Consider the following 15,635-nt stretch of genomic DNA (forward strand, 5'->3'; position numbering starts at 1 on the left):
TTTGCGCGTCAATCCATCCTTTTTGATAAAGGTAATATCAGTTTCTCTTTTATTTGTACAGACTTTTAGAATAACTTTTTCAAAGGGTATTCACATTTCTGCTTTGAATACAAGGACACTTGGGAAACAGCTGATTTTGTGGAGTGACGTGTAAATGATATTACATGGGACGAAAATGTTCCCAAACCATACAATCCAAGAGAATTGTCATTAAAGTCAGGCAATTAAACGTTAAGCGTTAATTTCAATTAAACTTTATAAGACTATTTACAGGCTTTCTTTACTAAATTTAAAACGAATCTATAGAATAAAATAAAACGTCAGTATGCAGCCCTATAGCTGTTGAATTTTTCCGAGCTTTCTATCCGGGTCTAGTAAATAAAGCTGGGTGGCTACATCCGTCTTCCCCGGGGCAGTTCAGACACATTGGACACAAGCTACTGTTCCTCTATATTTCAAGCGAGGGAGAGGAACGTTTATTAGTAGAACATAAGTCTTTTAAGACGCCATCTTAGTTGCTCCAGTAGAGATTTTAAACGGGAAATGAAGCTTGTTTAAAATTATTTAAGGAAATATTTTGAAGCTATTTTCACTGGAAGTTTGAAAAATTGTTTTATCTGCCTACTCGTAGATTTAAAAAGGTATCTTTTCATACAAGTAAGTCTAACATCAATTCAATGCGATAGGCGCTAAGTAAGGCAAAAAAGATTTTTTTCACTAAAGATAAATCTAACCCAACACTACATATTGCGTAGATAACAAAACTCTTCAAAAATACGTCCCAACAGCGTTGTATTTCTAAAAGCTTGTAGAAATCTGTACGCCCTAAAACAAATACAAGTAAAAGATAGTCCCATGGCAGGGATAAAAAGTATTGTCGATACAAACTGACTGGAACGACGTATCGTAAAAGGATTACTGAGACATATATCTTTGTTTCGGATGAAACAAAGGCGACTTAGTGTGATGAAGTTATATGGCATGAGACAATGTGTTGCCAATGTTTAATTGCAAGGTTTTATTGAAAAAGGTTCACTGGTAATGGGGAGTGATGAGGCAATTGATACGTAGAATAACGATGGGTCAAATGAGATCAAAGAAGAAATTTACGTTATAGAGCTAAACGTATGTGTTACAGAAGTAAAGAAAAGACAGAGTTCAGTGGTTAAAGCAACAGGTGCTTTGATCTTACGCAACAAAAAAAATTCGAACAATCAACCAAACAATTCAAGTACATTATATCATAAAGAACTCCAACCTTGAATACAATGCAATCAACATTACACACCAATTTGGTGACAACAAATTACGTTATTACGCAGCACATTAAAGAAAGACTGATGACAAAATACTAAATGAATATGTATGTGCCATTTAAGTCTCTCATCAGGTGATTTCAATTCATCATGAGGACGGCAGCGACGGGTAGCTCGCCGTAGAATTTGCACGAGTACCGAAAGTTGAAGACGAGTTTGTCGCGTGTAACTGAGACGAGCGTGTGAGCTGATTTAGTGGGTGTGGTGCAAGTGAAGAACTAAAGGCATAAGGGATAGTTGATATAGATCTAAAATAGACAACAGATGGTTTCATTATTCAATTAGATACAAAAAAATATATCAAACGGTTTATTTCAGTAAGACATCATAAAATGAACTTATAGTTCTAAATTAAATTCCTAAGGTCAAACGATAGAAAATTTGGGAGCAATATTCTATATTCAATATATGGATTTGATACAAATAAAACTGCTGATACCCATCTCACTAATACAATTTATATTGGCATCTATACATTTACGGAAAAGTACAAAATAAATAAAAACAATAGTGGTACTAAATAAGGAAAAAACGAAGGCTTCCGTACGAAGCCGGTGAGTGTTATGAATTTGTAAATGTAGGAACCTGTGAAGAAGAATGTCTGTCGTGTTACGACAACCGTATGAACAGGAAATTTATTATAAGGGGCGAATCCCCAAATAGACTCGATGTGGAAAAAGTGAGGTTGTTTATTTAGATATAGGTAGTTACAATCGCGTAAATTCACTGAAATACTTCATACATTTATGGGATCGATGGATAAAGGAACAATTTGTCTCACAACTTCGCAAGATTAAAACAGAAGGTGTTGAAAAATCCAGGTTACAGAGATAATTAAATTGCTAATCCAAAATAAAATCACCGTCGAAGCACAAAAATCAACAAGGCAACTTTCAGAAAACACTATGAACACACAACTAAAGCAGATGACGAACCCGACAGTTTTGAAACTCATACAACCCTTCTCCCCCAACTTGGACCATAAAGTAAGGCTGGCGACGCATACTTATGAATTTAATAAGACTCCAGGAACAAATTACGTCAGAAACGAGTCAACTACAAGCGATAGCGACGGTAGGGAACTTTATTAAGTGTGCCGTGCGCTCACTTCTAATCTGATTACGCAGTATTTTCGTGTCATGCGAGACACTAGTACTTTAATTTGGAAGTATATTGTTAAAGGGGCGGTTTTCATACTAAAGTTAGTTAATGTCAACGTTACAACGTTTGCTTGTGGTGTGAAACTAATTTTGTAACTAAACATTGGATATTGCTGTTGGTTGAGTTAGATGATGGGGTTAGTCCTTGAAGACATGTTGTATTGTTTTGTGTGCCAGTGCCATCTGTTTTGTTTATAGTTGCACTTATTCAGGACAGCCAAGTGCCAATCTTAATTTATCTTTCTAAACTCGGCCATTCAAATGTTTCTTCTTTAAGGTCTTCTCTCAATATTCATCACGCCTTTTGGCAGCTGCTGTTCACCATCTTTTCTAAGTTTAAATAAATAACTTCTTCGCTTTAGGTACAGGTGCACCTAAAAGAAATAATTAATTTTGTGCTTTATGCTAAGTAAAACTAAGCTGAAGTAATAAAGGCGTCGTTGGAGATTAAAAAGGTAATACTGGTGCTAATTCCCGTGAGAAAGATGGGAAAGTTGAAGCAGAAATGTTTAATAATGAATGAAACTGCCGGTAGAATTATAATAGTGTAGCGCTGCAATACAATAAATATATTTCTATTACGAACGACGAATGTGTAGGTACATATGGAAGAACTAAAGAAGAATGAAACAGATTAAAAGTTTGAACTAAAAAAGAGTTATTGCAGAAAATACTTCAGATTACATTGCACTTTAGAGACTCAGGGTTCAAATTAAATAAATTTCTCCATTCGATGAGCAGAACATAAAACTTCGATTCCCAATAGAAAAGCACTGAGACAGAGAATTATTGCAATCAATATCTTAGGATTATACGATAAATTGTCTTCTAAATTCTGAGAAATCGTTTTAATTTTTAACGGTCTCTAACATTTGTGATAAAATTAAACAAGAAATAAATAGTAGGAGCAATGATGGAGTATGAAAAGTATGACAAATAAAGGTACCAATATTATAAAACGTGACCATACAGCAGAAAAACATCAAAACAAAAAAAAAGTAGCTATCCATCGATTATAAATACCATCCAATCCCAATAAAATCTCATCACACTAATTTAAAACCAAAAAACAAGTAAATCAAACTTACAAAAGCAGATTAACTACAAACAATGTTTGAAACTTACTTCAATACACTTTAGAAAACAAATAAGTAATTCTTAACCAAATTAGATCAGACTTAAAACGAAACAAAGTCTTTTAACACAATAGGTTCGTTAAATATGGAGTAGCCGAGTTTGGAGCTTAACTCGAACAATGCGTTTACGAAAAATAGCAGAAACCGGGTAATCTCTAGCAGTCAGATGTGGGAATCCGATTTTGTATCACGCTGCACAAGCTCGCGTTACGCGATACAAAAAAGACAAAAATGGGACTAGAAACAGTGTTTTCGTATTCAGTTGTTTCAAAAAGCTACGAGTATGCTCAAAAACGTGTGAAGTTTGGGGATAAAAATGATAACACTACGAGTGAAGCTATTTTTCGCCAGTTACGTTATGAGTTTCGTGTATACGAGGCGAGCCTTTTGCCACTCACTGACAATAATTCCAGGATTGGTGTTTTGTACCATAACTGCGTTTCTGCATTCAAGCTATTTACAATTCTAACTTATTGAACGTGGTGCAAGTGTACGATGCTATTTTTTTACTACTGTACTTTTTTTAACAAAATATTGTCTAAGTTGGTGCTAGCTGTTCTTCTACTACTACTTCCGTGCAGACTCACCTGCTTCGTTCGGCTTCTTTACATTGTATCGTGATGTTTCAACCTATAATCTTTCTCGATAAATTGGCTATCCAACACAAAAATATTTTTTCAACTCGGACCAGTAATTCTGGAGCACGTTCAAACAAACAAACTTTACGTAACGTAATATGAAATTACATTCATGTTATTCTTTAATAAATGTACTATACAAAGTCCAGTTCATGATGGACAGTAGTCATCCGTTGACGATTGTCCAATCTATAAACTGCGTTCCGAGCCACGTTTCCATTCAAAATTAATCTGGTTTAAGCTCGCATCGATCCAATTTAAATAGTAGCTACAGAGCTCAAATGAATGCACTCATGTTTTGCCATTGAACACACATCTCCTATTACACAAAGGGTATGAAGACTAAAAGGTTCATATGACGACCCATTGGGTCCCTTTATTTGAAACAGTAGCTCTGCAATCTATACCACTTTAATGAGCATACTTCAAAGAAGAAAATGATATGAAACATAAGAATTACAGTCCAAAATAAATGCTTTGAGCAATCAGAACATTGAAAAATCAACTCAATTTTTATTAGCATTTGTTTGACTATATTGCTAGTAAAGTCTACAATCTATTAGTGGTTCAGTGGAGACAGAAATGCATATTGTTAGCGCTGGTGACCTGACACTAATTTATTAGTATCTATAAAACGCGTGACACAAAAGCTAGAGTAAGTAAGCAAAAATAAGCCTTGTTCAGCATGATACTAGAGCTATTTTTGAAGTCTATGTTTCGGTATTTGAACCTTGACTGCGTGGAGCTCACCTAAATGATAGGTCGGTTGGTCAGCATAGCAAACAATTTATTGTATGCAATTTCTGGTGGTTACGTGTTAATAATAAATTACGAGGTATTTTAGGTTCTGAGCCTTTAATACTCGGTCAATCGATCAAAACCCTATGTATTTGGAACCAAGGAATGATGAATTGTTGATAACAAGAAATAGAGTGTTTTATTGTTGAACGTAAAAGCGTCCGTCACGTAAATAGATTTGAATGTTTCATCAATATTCATATAGGCCCAAAACTAAACAGTAACATAACCTCGATTGTAATACATCACACCGTTAAACGGAGAAATAAAAAAAAATAACCTATAAACCACTTCACTAATTCTCACCTCCATATAAATCCACCCTGTACATCAATCACTTAGGACAATTCGTGAAACGGTAACAATTCACAGCAGTAAACAAAGCTAGAGGGGCACACAATCACAACGTTTGAACATCGGTTAACTGTGCTTAACCAAGCGTGCTATACAGTACACACTACACATGTATCGATGTTGCAATCGATATGCGAACCTGCCAACCGGTTTATCGTCAACAATCGATTGAATTTCTCCCCCACTAACTTGACAGGTCCCAATGTCAGACTGAGTGACAGATAAAAAAAGGCGGGAGAAATAAAAAATGTCTGGATCGTTGCTAAATTACGTTTCGATGTGGACAGATCAGATATGGCGGCAGATGTGATGGAGAAAATACAATAAGATACTTGTTCCTGTATTACAAGTTATAGTCATGGTTATAAGTAGATTGGTTGATAGACAACGTAATTGAAAAAAAATGGCGTTTTGTAATGGTACATATTAATACGAAAAGCAGATGACAAAAGTAACAACAAAAACTTTGTAGGCACGTACAGCAAGTATTATAAAATTAAATTATGGTATCATAACGGAAATCGTGGACAGGCAGTCACTACGCCATTATTATTCCTGCGATTAATTGAACTGATTACATAATTAACAGTTATTAAAACGGTAACTGTATAACAGCACAAGTTATTGTAGGGTTTAATGCATGACCTTCGAGAACTGCATTAATATGCAGGTAATATCCATTAAAATAATGTGATAAATATCGTAATAACCCGTCGCGTAACCATTTAAGATATCTTTAATACTGCATGTAATAAAATATTTAATTCACGTTTCCTTCATCTACTGGCATTTTATAAAGAACAAAGAATGGTGAGGAAGGTAAAAACTTCGTTCCATTTAATAAGAACATAGGCGACCATCGAGCTCTACTCTGCATACATGCTGCAAAATGAAAACTTTTTACAATCTCGCTTCATGTACCCATAAAATAGAAAGTTATTCAAATTAAAACAAAAAACGAGAGAAACAACGAAATAAAAAGTTTACCGAGCAGCGGTTAAAAGGAAAATAAAAGTACTTAACAAAACGATGGTTTGGGACACAGAAACAGGGCCGCAATAATTCCAACAAGTCCTTATTGCGAAACGTAACGTTAACTTGATATCAGATAATGCAAATTGGACTTTGATAACTAAGAAATACGCCTCGGATTGCAATTAAAACAATTGCAAATTTGTTGAGGGGCAAAAAGAGAGGGAGGTAAATGGAGGGGCCATCGAAATAAATGACGAAAGACGGCCGTGGACAGCGCTCAGCGTCCAAACTAAATTACTTTACACAATTAGCTTTTGAAAATGTTTTACTCCGAAATAAAGCAGTGGAAACAAATACCTCGGGGGTGGAACATCACTCGAATTTAACGCGTTAAATAAGCGCCGTGGTTCTTTTGAAGATACAGCTATACTACATGAAGTTTCTCCGAACTACTTCAAGGTTACTCTAACTCAATAGAGACAAAATATGTATATTCTAGTATCTTTTCGTAAAATTCAATGCAAAACTAATTTCTGTAAAATCTGAACGACGTCTAAGTAATAAAAGAAAAATAGAATGTAAATGGAATAAAATGTGAGAACAAAAAGGCTTCGTAGGAGCGAAAATTAGATTCGAAAGCTATACACCGCGAGCGTTCGTTGTCGCTTATACAAAATGAAGTTTGATCCTGTTTTTATTAAGACTCGAGTTGCGGAGGAATCAGATCAAGACGAGATATTGACCAGATCAGACAAATTAGGTGGCAAAATAGGTGAAACATATGAACGCTAGACTGCGTCTATCAAATATATTGTCTATTTTATTTACACTCATGTAGATGGTGATTAGTAAAAGAACGTTAGTTATAATGCAAAATATAATAATGGAAAACCAAACAACTGATATTTATTAGTAGAATTAGCACGGCAGGTGAAATACAAATACATTTAATTGAATTAATTAAAAACAAATGTATCTTCTATTACCATTCAAATGGAGTTTTCAATAAGATAAATGAACTAAGTTAACTGCGATAACTTTAGAATTCGGGCTCTAAGCGTTTTGTTCCAATTCTAAGACGAGTTTCAAACAAATCGATAACATCGCAAATGGAAAAATAACAAAAGAAAAGCAATGAATCAAAATTACTTCAAATACGAAATTGGGTTTGAAAGCCAACATGATGCTAGACAATTTGATCAAAAGTCATGAAAGAGTGTTTTGAAATCCAATTTCTTGAACAAAGAACAACACTATACTTAACAATATCTATGTAGACAAAAGTGCACCATTTTCGAAGACTCCCATGAATAGAAGTAGAGAACCAGTTGCAAAATTTAAACCACCCAAATTTTGTACCTTATGTGATTTAGACCAACAACAGTATGAAAGACCTTCGTATATAAGGCAAAAATCAAAAAGTAAGTAACCCGATATACCTGCAACCAACGACAAAAAAGAAGCGTCACTAGTTCACTATTCTATTTCACTCGTGACAGCTCCATAAAAGTCCCACTATCGTCACTTCCCTACAAATTGATTTAAAAGTATTCTATTTCAGATTTTTCTTCTAAGATAATATCATAGTGTCGACATTTCACTTCTTCCAGTCCATTAGTGACACCTCGGCTCTATCAAGTATCTAGGATCCGTGATAAATGAATTTTGCATAGCGAAGGCTTCTCATTCCTCGGAAGTGCAGCTGCGTATTGAATTACAATTTTCACGAGCAAATTGAACGGCAATCGGGCCAACTTTTCTTCTATATTGTACACCGATGAGTCAAGTGCTATCGTGAATTGAAGTGAGTTATAAATTCAGGTTTATTTTATTGTTTTTGTCTAGAATTGAAGGGCCAGTTTTATTTGAATCAATCTTTTGCGAAGAATCAATCGATCACAAAACAAAAGATTAAATTAGTACATGCATTATTCAGTCCACGTTCACAGCTATCTACAACTTTCATGTCTATCAAGTGATCATTACTTTGCATTTTCCTGGTTATTACACAAACCGGAGAGCAGCCTCGAAATGCTCTCCACAATCCTCAAACTTTATGAAACTTCTCATCAGGCTCTTTAACATCCGCTATGTAAAACTCTTTCAAAGCATTCAGGTAGTTAACAGCACTTCATAGTGTTAAATTTTTTCCGCATTAAAAATCTAGAAGTGAGGAAGAGCACCAAGCTAAAATGTGGGAAAAGCAAGTTTCCTAACCACGATTTTTATTTAGATAGAACATTTTGTAAGAGTATTTTTTAAACCTAGCAAAGTTATTTTCGCTAGCCATTTTAAAGTAAATTGGGTTTTAGATGTAATGTCTTCGCGTACCTGTCGTGCTAGCTTCTTTATGCTCGGAAAAATATGTTCCAGGAAAATTTCCTGCACGCTGTACTTTTTGTTTCAGAGAATTTAAACTATTCTGCAAGCACCATAGTGCAGTGTTATGCTTTGAAACGTCGGTATGAGGTTTTGGTGGTGTTCTTTTACTGCAAAATTATTAAATTCTATACGATCGATGTCGACGCTTTAAAAATTCGAGCAATTCTGATTTTAATTAGAATTTTAATATATTTAATTTGAACTTAATTATCATCGGAGTCGGTAAGAGACTAAAAATGCGTGTATAGCATACCTCAAATAACAGAAAAAACTTTTTTCTCAACATTACTTCGTCGACATTGGATTCTAAAGTTGGTAAAAGCATTTCCAGAAAATTACAGAAGTTTGTTTTGATTGCTTCAGACAAAGCTTCTTTTTTTATTAGTGGAAGGGAACCCACACTTTGTATAGTAAGTAATATTGCACCAGCCTAACAGTATTTCACAACATTAAAACACAATTAGACTAAAATATCCAATAACAACACAAATCTCATGAATATTAAATATGTATTCCTCCAAAAAAGGTCAAGTTTAATTTTAGTGCCGTCTGTCCGAGTAATCGAAATACGTAGGGGTGAGTACAGGAGGGTGTATCTATCGTTAGTCAGCTGTCGGGGTGACTCACTCTCCCCAATCGTACGGTTTTATTTGTTTTTATACGACACACCAGAAAATCTTTAGCAATTCGTATGGGCGTTATGTACAGAATTGGCGGCATACGAATTGTCTTGGATATAAACACAAAATATACAGAAAATAGGAATGTTTCTGTCACACCGTATCACTGTTATCTTCCACTCTCTACTTTTCCCGCAGTACCAAAAATAATATAAACATTTCGTGGAACTAATTTCTTGAGTTGTTGTCGCCAGCTTTACCCAGAAACTTTTTTGCTCACTAGATACATTTAAAAACAGTTCTGTTTGATCGATGATATTGTTCATAAATAACCCTTAAGTATAAGGTCACTGAACCGAAGAAGCAAAAATACAGCGAATTATTTATATCCAATTGGAATATTTTATACTGTCGCCAAAACAAAAACAAATGCAGTTAGCGAAATGGCCCGTAATAAATATACCATGGACATAAAAGTGAGCGCATGAACCATAAATCACAGTGGCCGAAGGAAAGGAAGCAACGTAAAGAAGGTTACCTCACGTGAGACAAAAGAATCGTGACAATCGCCCTCAAGAATAGGCTGATAAATGGCAAAGCCAGATATACTTAACTATAGATCGTACAATGGGGAAGGAAGGATCTATCGAAAGCAATTTCGCCCAAAAATAGCACTAAGTTGGAGTGCTCTTAAAAGGTGTCTTTAAAATTGCTAAGACGTGGCTGTTATAATGAACGGAATCGTCCCTTTTTGGGGAGGAGGGGAATTCGGCAGACACTCCTTTTTCCGACGCAAAGGGCAAGTGGCGAGCGAGTTTAATCTTAACTTCATTAGGGCACGACACGATTTCATTGGGGGATTCTCTGGGAATTATTTATCCGAAAAATGTAATAAAATTCTCATTTCAGCATTGTCTTGGTTTGTTTATCGTTCACAAGCAAATTGGAATTGGGAAGATCGTCGGTTCTGTAAGACGCTTTTGATTATATTTCCCTTAGATGGCTGTTTTAGCTTACTGGGACGACATGTACAGTATGTTTTATTAAGCGCCTGGTATTTTACTAACTTTAAATCTTTATTAAATATCCTTGTGCCTTTCACTCCAAATTAAGGGCTGCCCAGGCAAGCCGCCATTGTGTCCGCCCGCAACTTGTTCCAATAATTTTAAAGACTGAGATAAGGCTACCGACACGCACGCCACATAATTACCCCGATTCAAGCAACCCCACCTGACCTGAAAATTTCCGTTCTATAGACGAATTATGCTTTCCTTTGTACCAATATTTCAATGGTTTAATTTTCGAGAACAATTTTGAAAGTAAAAGGAGTTGGTGCAAAGAAAAGATTTAAAAATGGATTTTTATAACGCCAAAATACTGAAAATGGCATGGAGCCACAAATGTAATAAACAGAAGTTTACATGTATCTATAATATTATGAAAATAATACAGCATTTAATTACTAAAACTTCACGAATGAAATAGAAGAACGACTAAAATACCAAACATGTGAGCGAAAGAGAAAAGAACCAGAGAAAGTGCTGTTTTAGAACAAAAGTAATTACAGATTACAGCAGCTATCATAAACCAAATACGTCCAGCAATAAAACAGGTTAGTAATCATCCCCTGGAATTGAGAAGACCCAAAAACCTGTTCGGACCTAAAGAGCTCATTACAAAGGAGAGGAAATAATGTAAGACAGTGTTGGAACACTCGTTATATGGAATGCCTGAAGAAAGTATTTTTTGCCAAAGGAAATACGACTTTAAGATAATAGCCTCTCGCCTGACAAATGGAATTAGTCACACGATCCCAAGAAACATGTCTGGGGAGAAAGAGAATGAAAAGTAAATAAACAGCAATGAATATAGTTAGAAAACTATCGGTGGGGTCAACGTCTTTTTAATATTTGAAATTTCTCTTCAGCCGAATGTTCCTCTAAAGGAACTATAGTCCAGTCATTTGGTAGATAAAAAGGGGGTTACCTGGAATGTTTTCCGGGAGTTTTGAAAATTTGTGAATTTATAGATTTAGGTATGCTCTTTTCGAATTTCAACTTTGCCACCTCGTACACCCGCCGCTCGCGCCGCCATATTGTAAAAATGGCGCCTAAAAACGGTTTTTTATTAATATCTCCGTTCCGACGCATTTTACGAAAAAATATTTATCTACAAAATTAAACTAGAAAAAATTTCCTACAATTTATGTATTGATAACTTTTTCATAAAATCAATAGTTTTTGGCGTACGAGCGCCGCAAAGTATTATTAGTCCAGTCAAATTAAGATTTCACCTCGGAATTTGAGATACCCAGCTGTAATTTTGTATATACTTGTATATTGACTGCCTGAAACTTGTCTCAAAACCTACATATGGTAGGGTGTAAGCAACTATTAAATTTTCAGGTCCAAGGGTCCCAAAAAACGTTTTATTGCGCTTTTTTGGAAATATCTCATTTCCTATGGGTTTTTGATATTTGCATTTAATACCAATATTGTAGAATACAAAATTCTCTACAACTTTTGTCTAAACTTTTTTTTTTATACGGTGCACCGTTTCCGAGATAGAGGGCGAAGAGCACGCGGTCACTGCACCTCTTCAAAAAATTTTTTTTTCGTCTAACCTATCCGTGATGGTTGTCTATGGATAGGCCATTAAAAATACGTCATGGTTCCTAAAACCATTTTTCGTCAAAATCAATTGTTTGAAAGATAGACACTTCCAAAGTGGAAAAATGAGGTCTATCGAATGTGTCCTGCCCTCTAACTTTTAAAATAAGTGAGTAAGAAAACTAAAAAAAATATATGCTGTAGATTTTAATGGAAACTTTCAAAGAAAATTGGTTTGAACGAGATATCATAATTAGTTTTTAAGAATTGATACATTTAAAAAAAACACATTGTTTGTACACGTGGTGGTGCAGATGAATGATACTTTGCGGCGCTCGTACGCCAAAAACTATTGATTTTATGAAAAAGTTATCAATACATAAATTGTAGGAAATTTTTTCTAGTTTAATTTTGTAGATAAATATTTTTTCGTAAAATGCGTCGGAACGGAGATATTAATAAAAAACCGTTTACAAACAATGTGTGTTGTACAAACAGGGGAGTTTCGGTAGGTTCCTGTTTCTGATGTTATATGTGTTATGTTATATGTTCCACTGTGTCCTCCGGGCGGTCTTCGCAGTGATGACACCCGGACGTTTCCTCCCGCCCAATCAAAAACAGGATCCTACCGAAACTCCTGTGTCCGGTAAGCACCTGCGTCAGGCGGTAGGTGAGGACGCCATGGCGCCTCTCTAGCCACTCCTCAAACAGGGGACTTACCGCTGCAATTACAGCAAGCCCAGCCCTCGGTTGCGACAGTCGTTGCTGCACAACACACATTGTTTGTACACGTGGTGGTGCAGATGAATAATACTTTGCGGCGCTCGTACGCCAAAAACTATTGATTTTATGAAAAAGTGATCAATACATAAATTGTAGGAAATTTTTTCTAGTTTAATTTTGTAGATAAATATTTTTTCGTAAAATGCGTCGGAACGGAGATATTAATAAAAAACCATTTTTAGCCGCCATTTTTTCAATATGGCGGCGCGAGCGGCGGTTGTACGAGGTGGCAAAGTTGAAATTTGAAAAGAGCATACCCAAATCTATAAATTCACCAATTTTCAAAACTCCCGGAAAACTTTCCAGGTAAAACTACCAAATGACTGGACTACTAGGTAAGATGAACATATTAGAACCTGCTATCAGCCACATTATAATGAGTGACGAAATTGTCAAAGATTAGGTGTGACTTCAAATTCTATCTCGGAGTTTCCGAATCTGTACCTAAATCCGACATTATGAAGGGTATAGAGAACCCGTAACTTTTTGCAGACTTCGATCGGAATAGTTACCTAACGAGCCATAAATTATTATTTAAAATTCGCCCATTCTCGTTTGCATGAATGCCAGAATGCCTATGGGTATATGACCGTGTATTGGACAAACAAAACGAAAAAAAAATAAAAAACAAAACAGGACTCAATTTTTGCATACAGGTGTAGGCTTACACATACTTTTTTTATTTTCTATGCTCGTTATTCGTTCAACAAAAAGCTATTGTAGTGCATCGTTAGTGCACATTTACAGTTCAACGAGTGACATGAACATTTTTAGTTGTTTGTTAGCCTGTTGTCGAACGCAGTGTCTGATTCGATATCAGGATCGAACCAAGTGTTGCAGAACTTTTACGATATTTGAAATTCCCAGTCATAGTAAAAAGTTTGAAATTGTAGCAACCGTATGGTCCCTTAAGGTCCACAGACCCGCATCGTACGGATTCCATATGAAGTCTAAAGTACGCATCACATATAGGCATTGCTGATGATGCGGTCCGTACGATGCGGATCAGAGGACGCAGTTGTATGAGTTTTATACAAGACAAACCAAAATCCGTTGCGTGCGATGCGTATGTTATGGGCCTGTGGACGCGCACCTTTATCAGACAGCACTCGTAGCAAATTAGCGAAAAGTGGTTGTTACTTTTTAATATCTGCAATTGTTTACCTCCATCTAAGACGTTTTTCGTTAGAATAACCATAAAATTGTTGGCTTATAGCAAAGGAGTTAAGGAGTTTTCCACACGCGATTCTTTTTAAATCGATATCCACTTCTGAATCCTTTGTTATTCCACCGTTTTCATACAATGGCCTAACAAACAATAGAATTTAAGGTTCACATTGAAAGTTTCCTATCGATCTTTTTCAAAACTGGGTACTTGCTAGGTATTTTTTGTAGAATTATTATAATGTTTCACTATTACCTTTAAATTTAAGTAGAAGAAACACCATAAAAATGCGATACCAAGCTTGACTTGCTTACACCAAAATTAACAGCTAATGTCAAAAACTCCATTTCATTTCTTCCAATACCTTTTCTTTTTTCCAATTCATATCCACGCAGACACAATCACGGACAAAATGCTAGTGTAGAAAGGGACATATACATACTTAACAAAGAAATATCATAATAAAACTATAGTAGCATTATAAAGCACTTACATCCATACAATGAAGAAATTAACTTGACGAAGCGAAGCAGGTAATCTGAAAAAGAAAGTAAGCATTTACACATAAAGCCAAGCATATCAAAACGCATCATGTTACGTAGAAAGCATATTAGCTTAAGTTTCTTAAGTACAAGCAGTATTTGAGGTCTTTATAACTGTCCGTTGCGTATTTTCTATTTTTAATCCGATAAAATATTATTGTATTGATCGATTTGAAAATTCTCAGTTGAATCTGACTCCATCTAGTTTTGAATGCTATTAAGCATTAGTTTTTCTCTCTATTATGTTGTTTTTATTGTAATCGTTGGTAAACCCTTGAAGTCCTTTCTCTGTGCAGCAAACAATGCTGTGCAAAGCAGGTGGCATAGTTTTCATAATAGTTCAAATGGCAAACAACAATACACGTTTCATATAAGCAGAGAAAAAAGCGAAAATCTGCTGAACTCAGTTCAATTTAAAAATTTTTGTGTTTAATTATAAATATTGCAACAATATAAAAAACATCGAAGAGATACACGACAATATAATTTCAGTTAAGTGTTATCATTCACAAGCATTGAACACCTGCTTAAGGCCTTACGACCAACTAAGGTTGTTTAATCAAAAGCGTGGTCATGTAAAACAGTCTTCCTTTTAAGCGTCTCAAAAATACTGGTAAAGCAAAAGCGAACGCAAATCGTCACGATATAAAAACATCGAAGAGATACACGACAATATAATTTCAGTTAAGTGTTATCATTCACAAGCATTGAACACCTGCTTAAGGCCTTACGACCAACTAAGGTTGTTTAATCAAAAGCATGGTCATGTAAAAACACAACTTCACTCTTCCTTTAAAGCGTCTCAAAAATACTGGTAAAGCAAAAGCGAACGCAAATCGTCACGGATCCAACAAAAGCCTTTGCTTCGTATCAGCATTACAGCAATAAAATGTTCCGTTCCCAATAGCAAACATTTATTTTGGTGGAATTCAAAAAGAAAAGTACAGACGATATCTCGGCGGATGACAGGACCTAAAAAGCCGGATGTTTTGGGCCTCGCAATTAAGATAGCTTTACAATAACGCCTGATTCGTCGGACGCATTACCAAATGGACAATGTGGTCACAAAGGACGCTCGCTATTGTAAGTAGGAATTGTTTTAGATGCATGTATTTTTTGTAGGAAAATTGTATCGCAGAAATCGTAACAGGGATTGG

At 35.4% G+C, this 15,635-nt stretch overlaps 1 protein-coding gene across 10 annotated transcripts in view; it reads right to left on the bottom strand.

The window, feature by feature from the left end:
* The window catches only part of LOC118269460 (protein lin-10), a 162,820-nt gene that overhangs the window by 123,472 nt on the left and 23,713 nt on the right, over positions 1–15,635 (bottom strand). For 9 of the 10 annotated variants that reach the window (XM_050698534.1, XM_050698533.1, XM_050698531.1 and 6 more), the window contains exon 2: positions 14,430–14,474. The exons of the other annotated variant lie outside the window; for it this stretch is intronic. The gene's annotated coding sequence lies outside the window, so the exon portion shown is untranslated. The remainder of the gene's footprint in view (positions 1–14,429; positions 14,475–15,635) is intronic. 10 annotated transcript variants of the gene reach the window in all.

The sequence above is a fragment of the Spodoptera frugiperda genome, chromosome 15, assembly GCF_023101765.2.
Source record: "Spodoptera frugiperda isolate SF20-4 chromosome 15, AGI-APGP_CSIRO_Sfru_2.0, whole genome shotgun sequence".
NCBI classification, from domain to species: Eukaryota; Metazoa; Arthropoda; class Insecta; order Lepidoptera; family Noctuidae; genus Spodoptera; species Spodoptera frugiperda.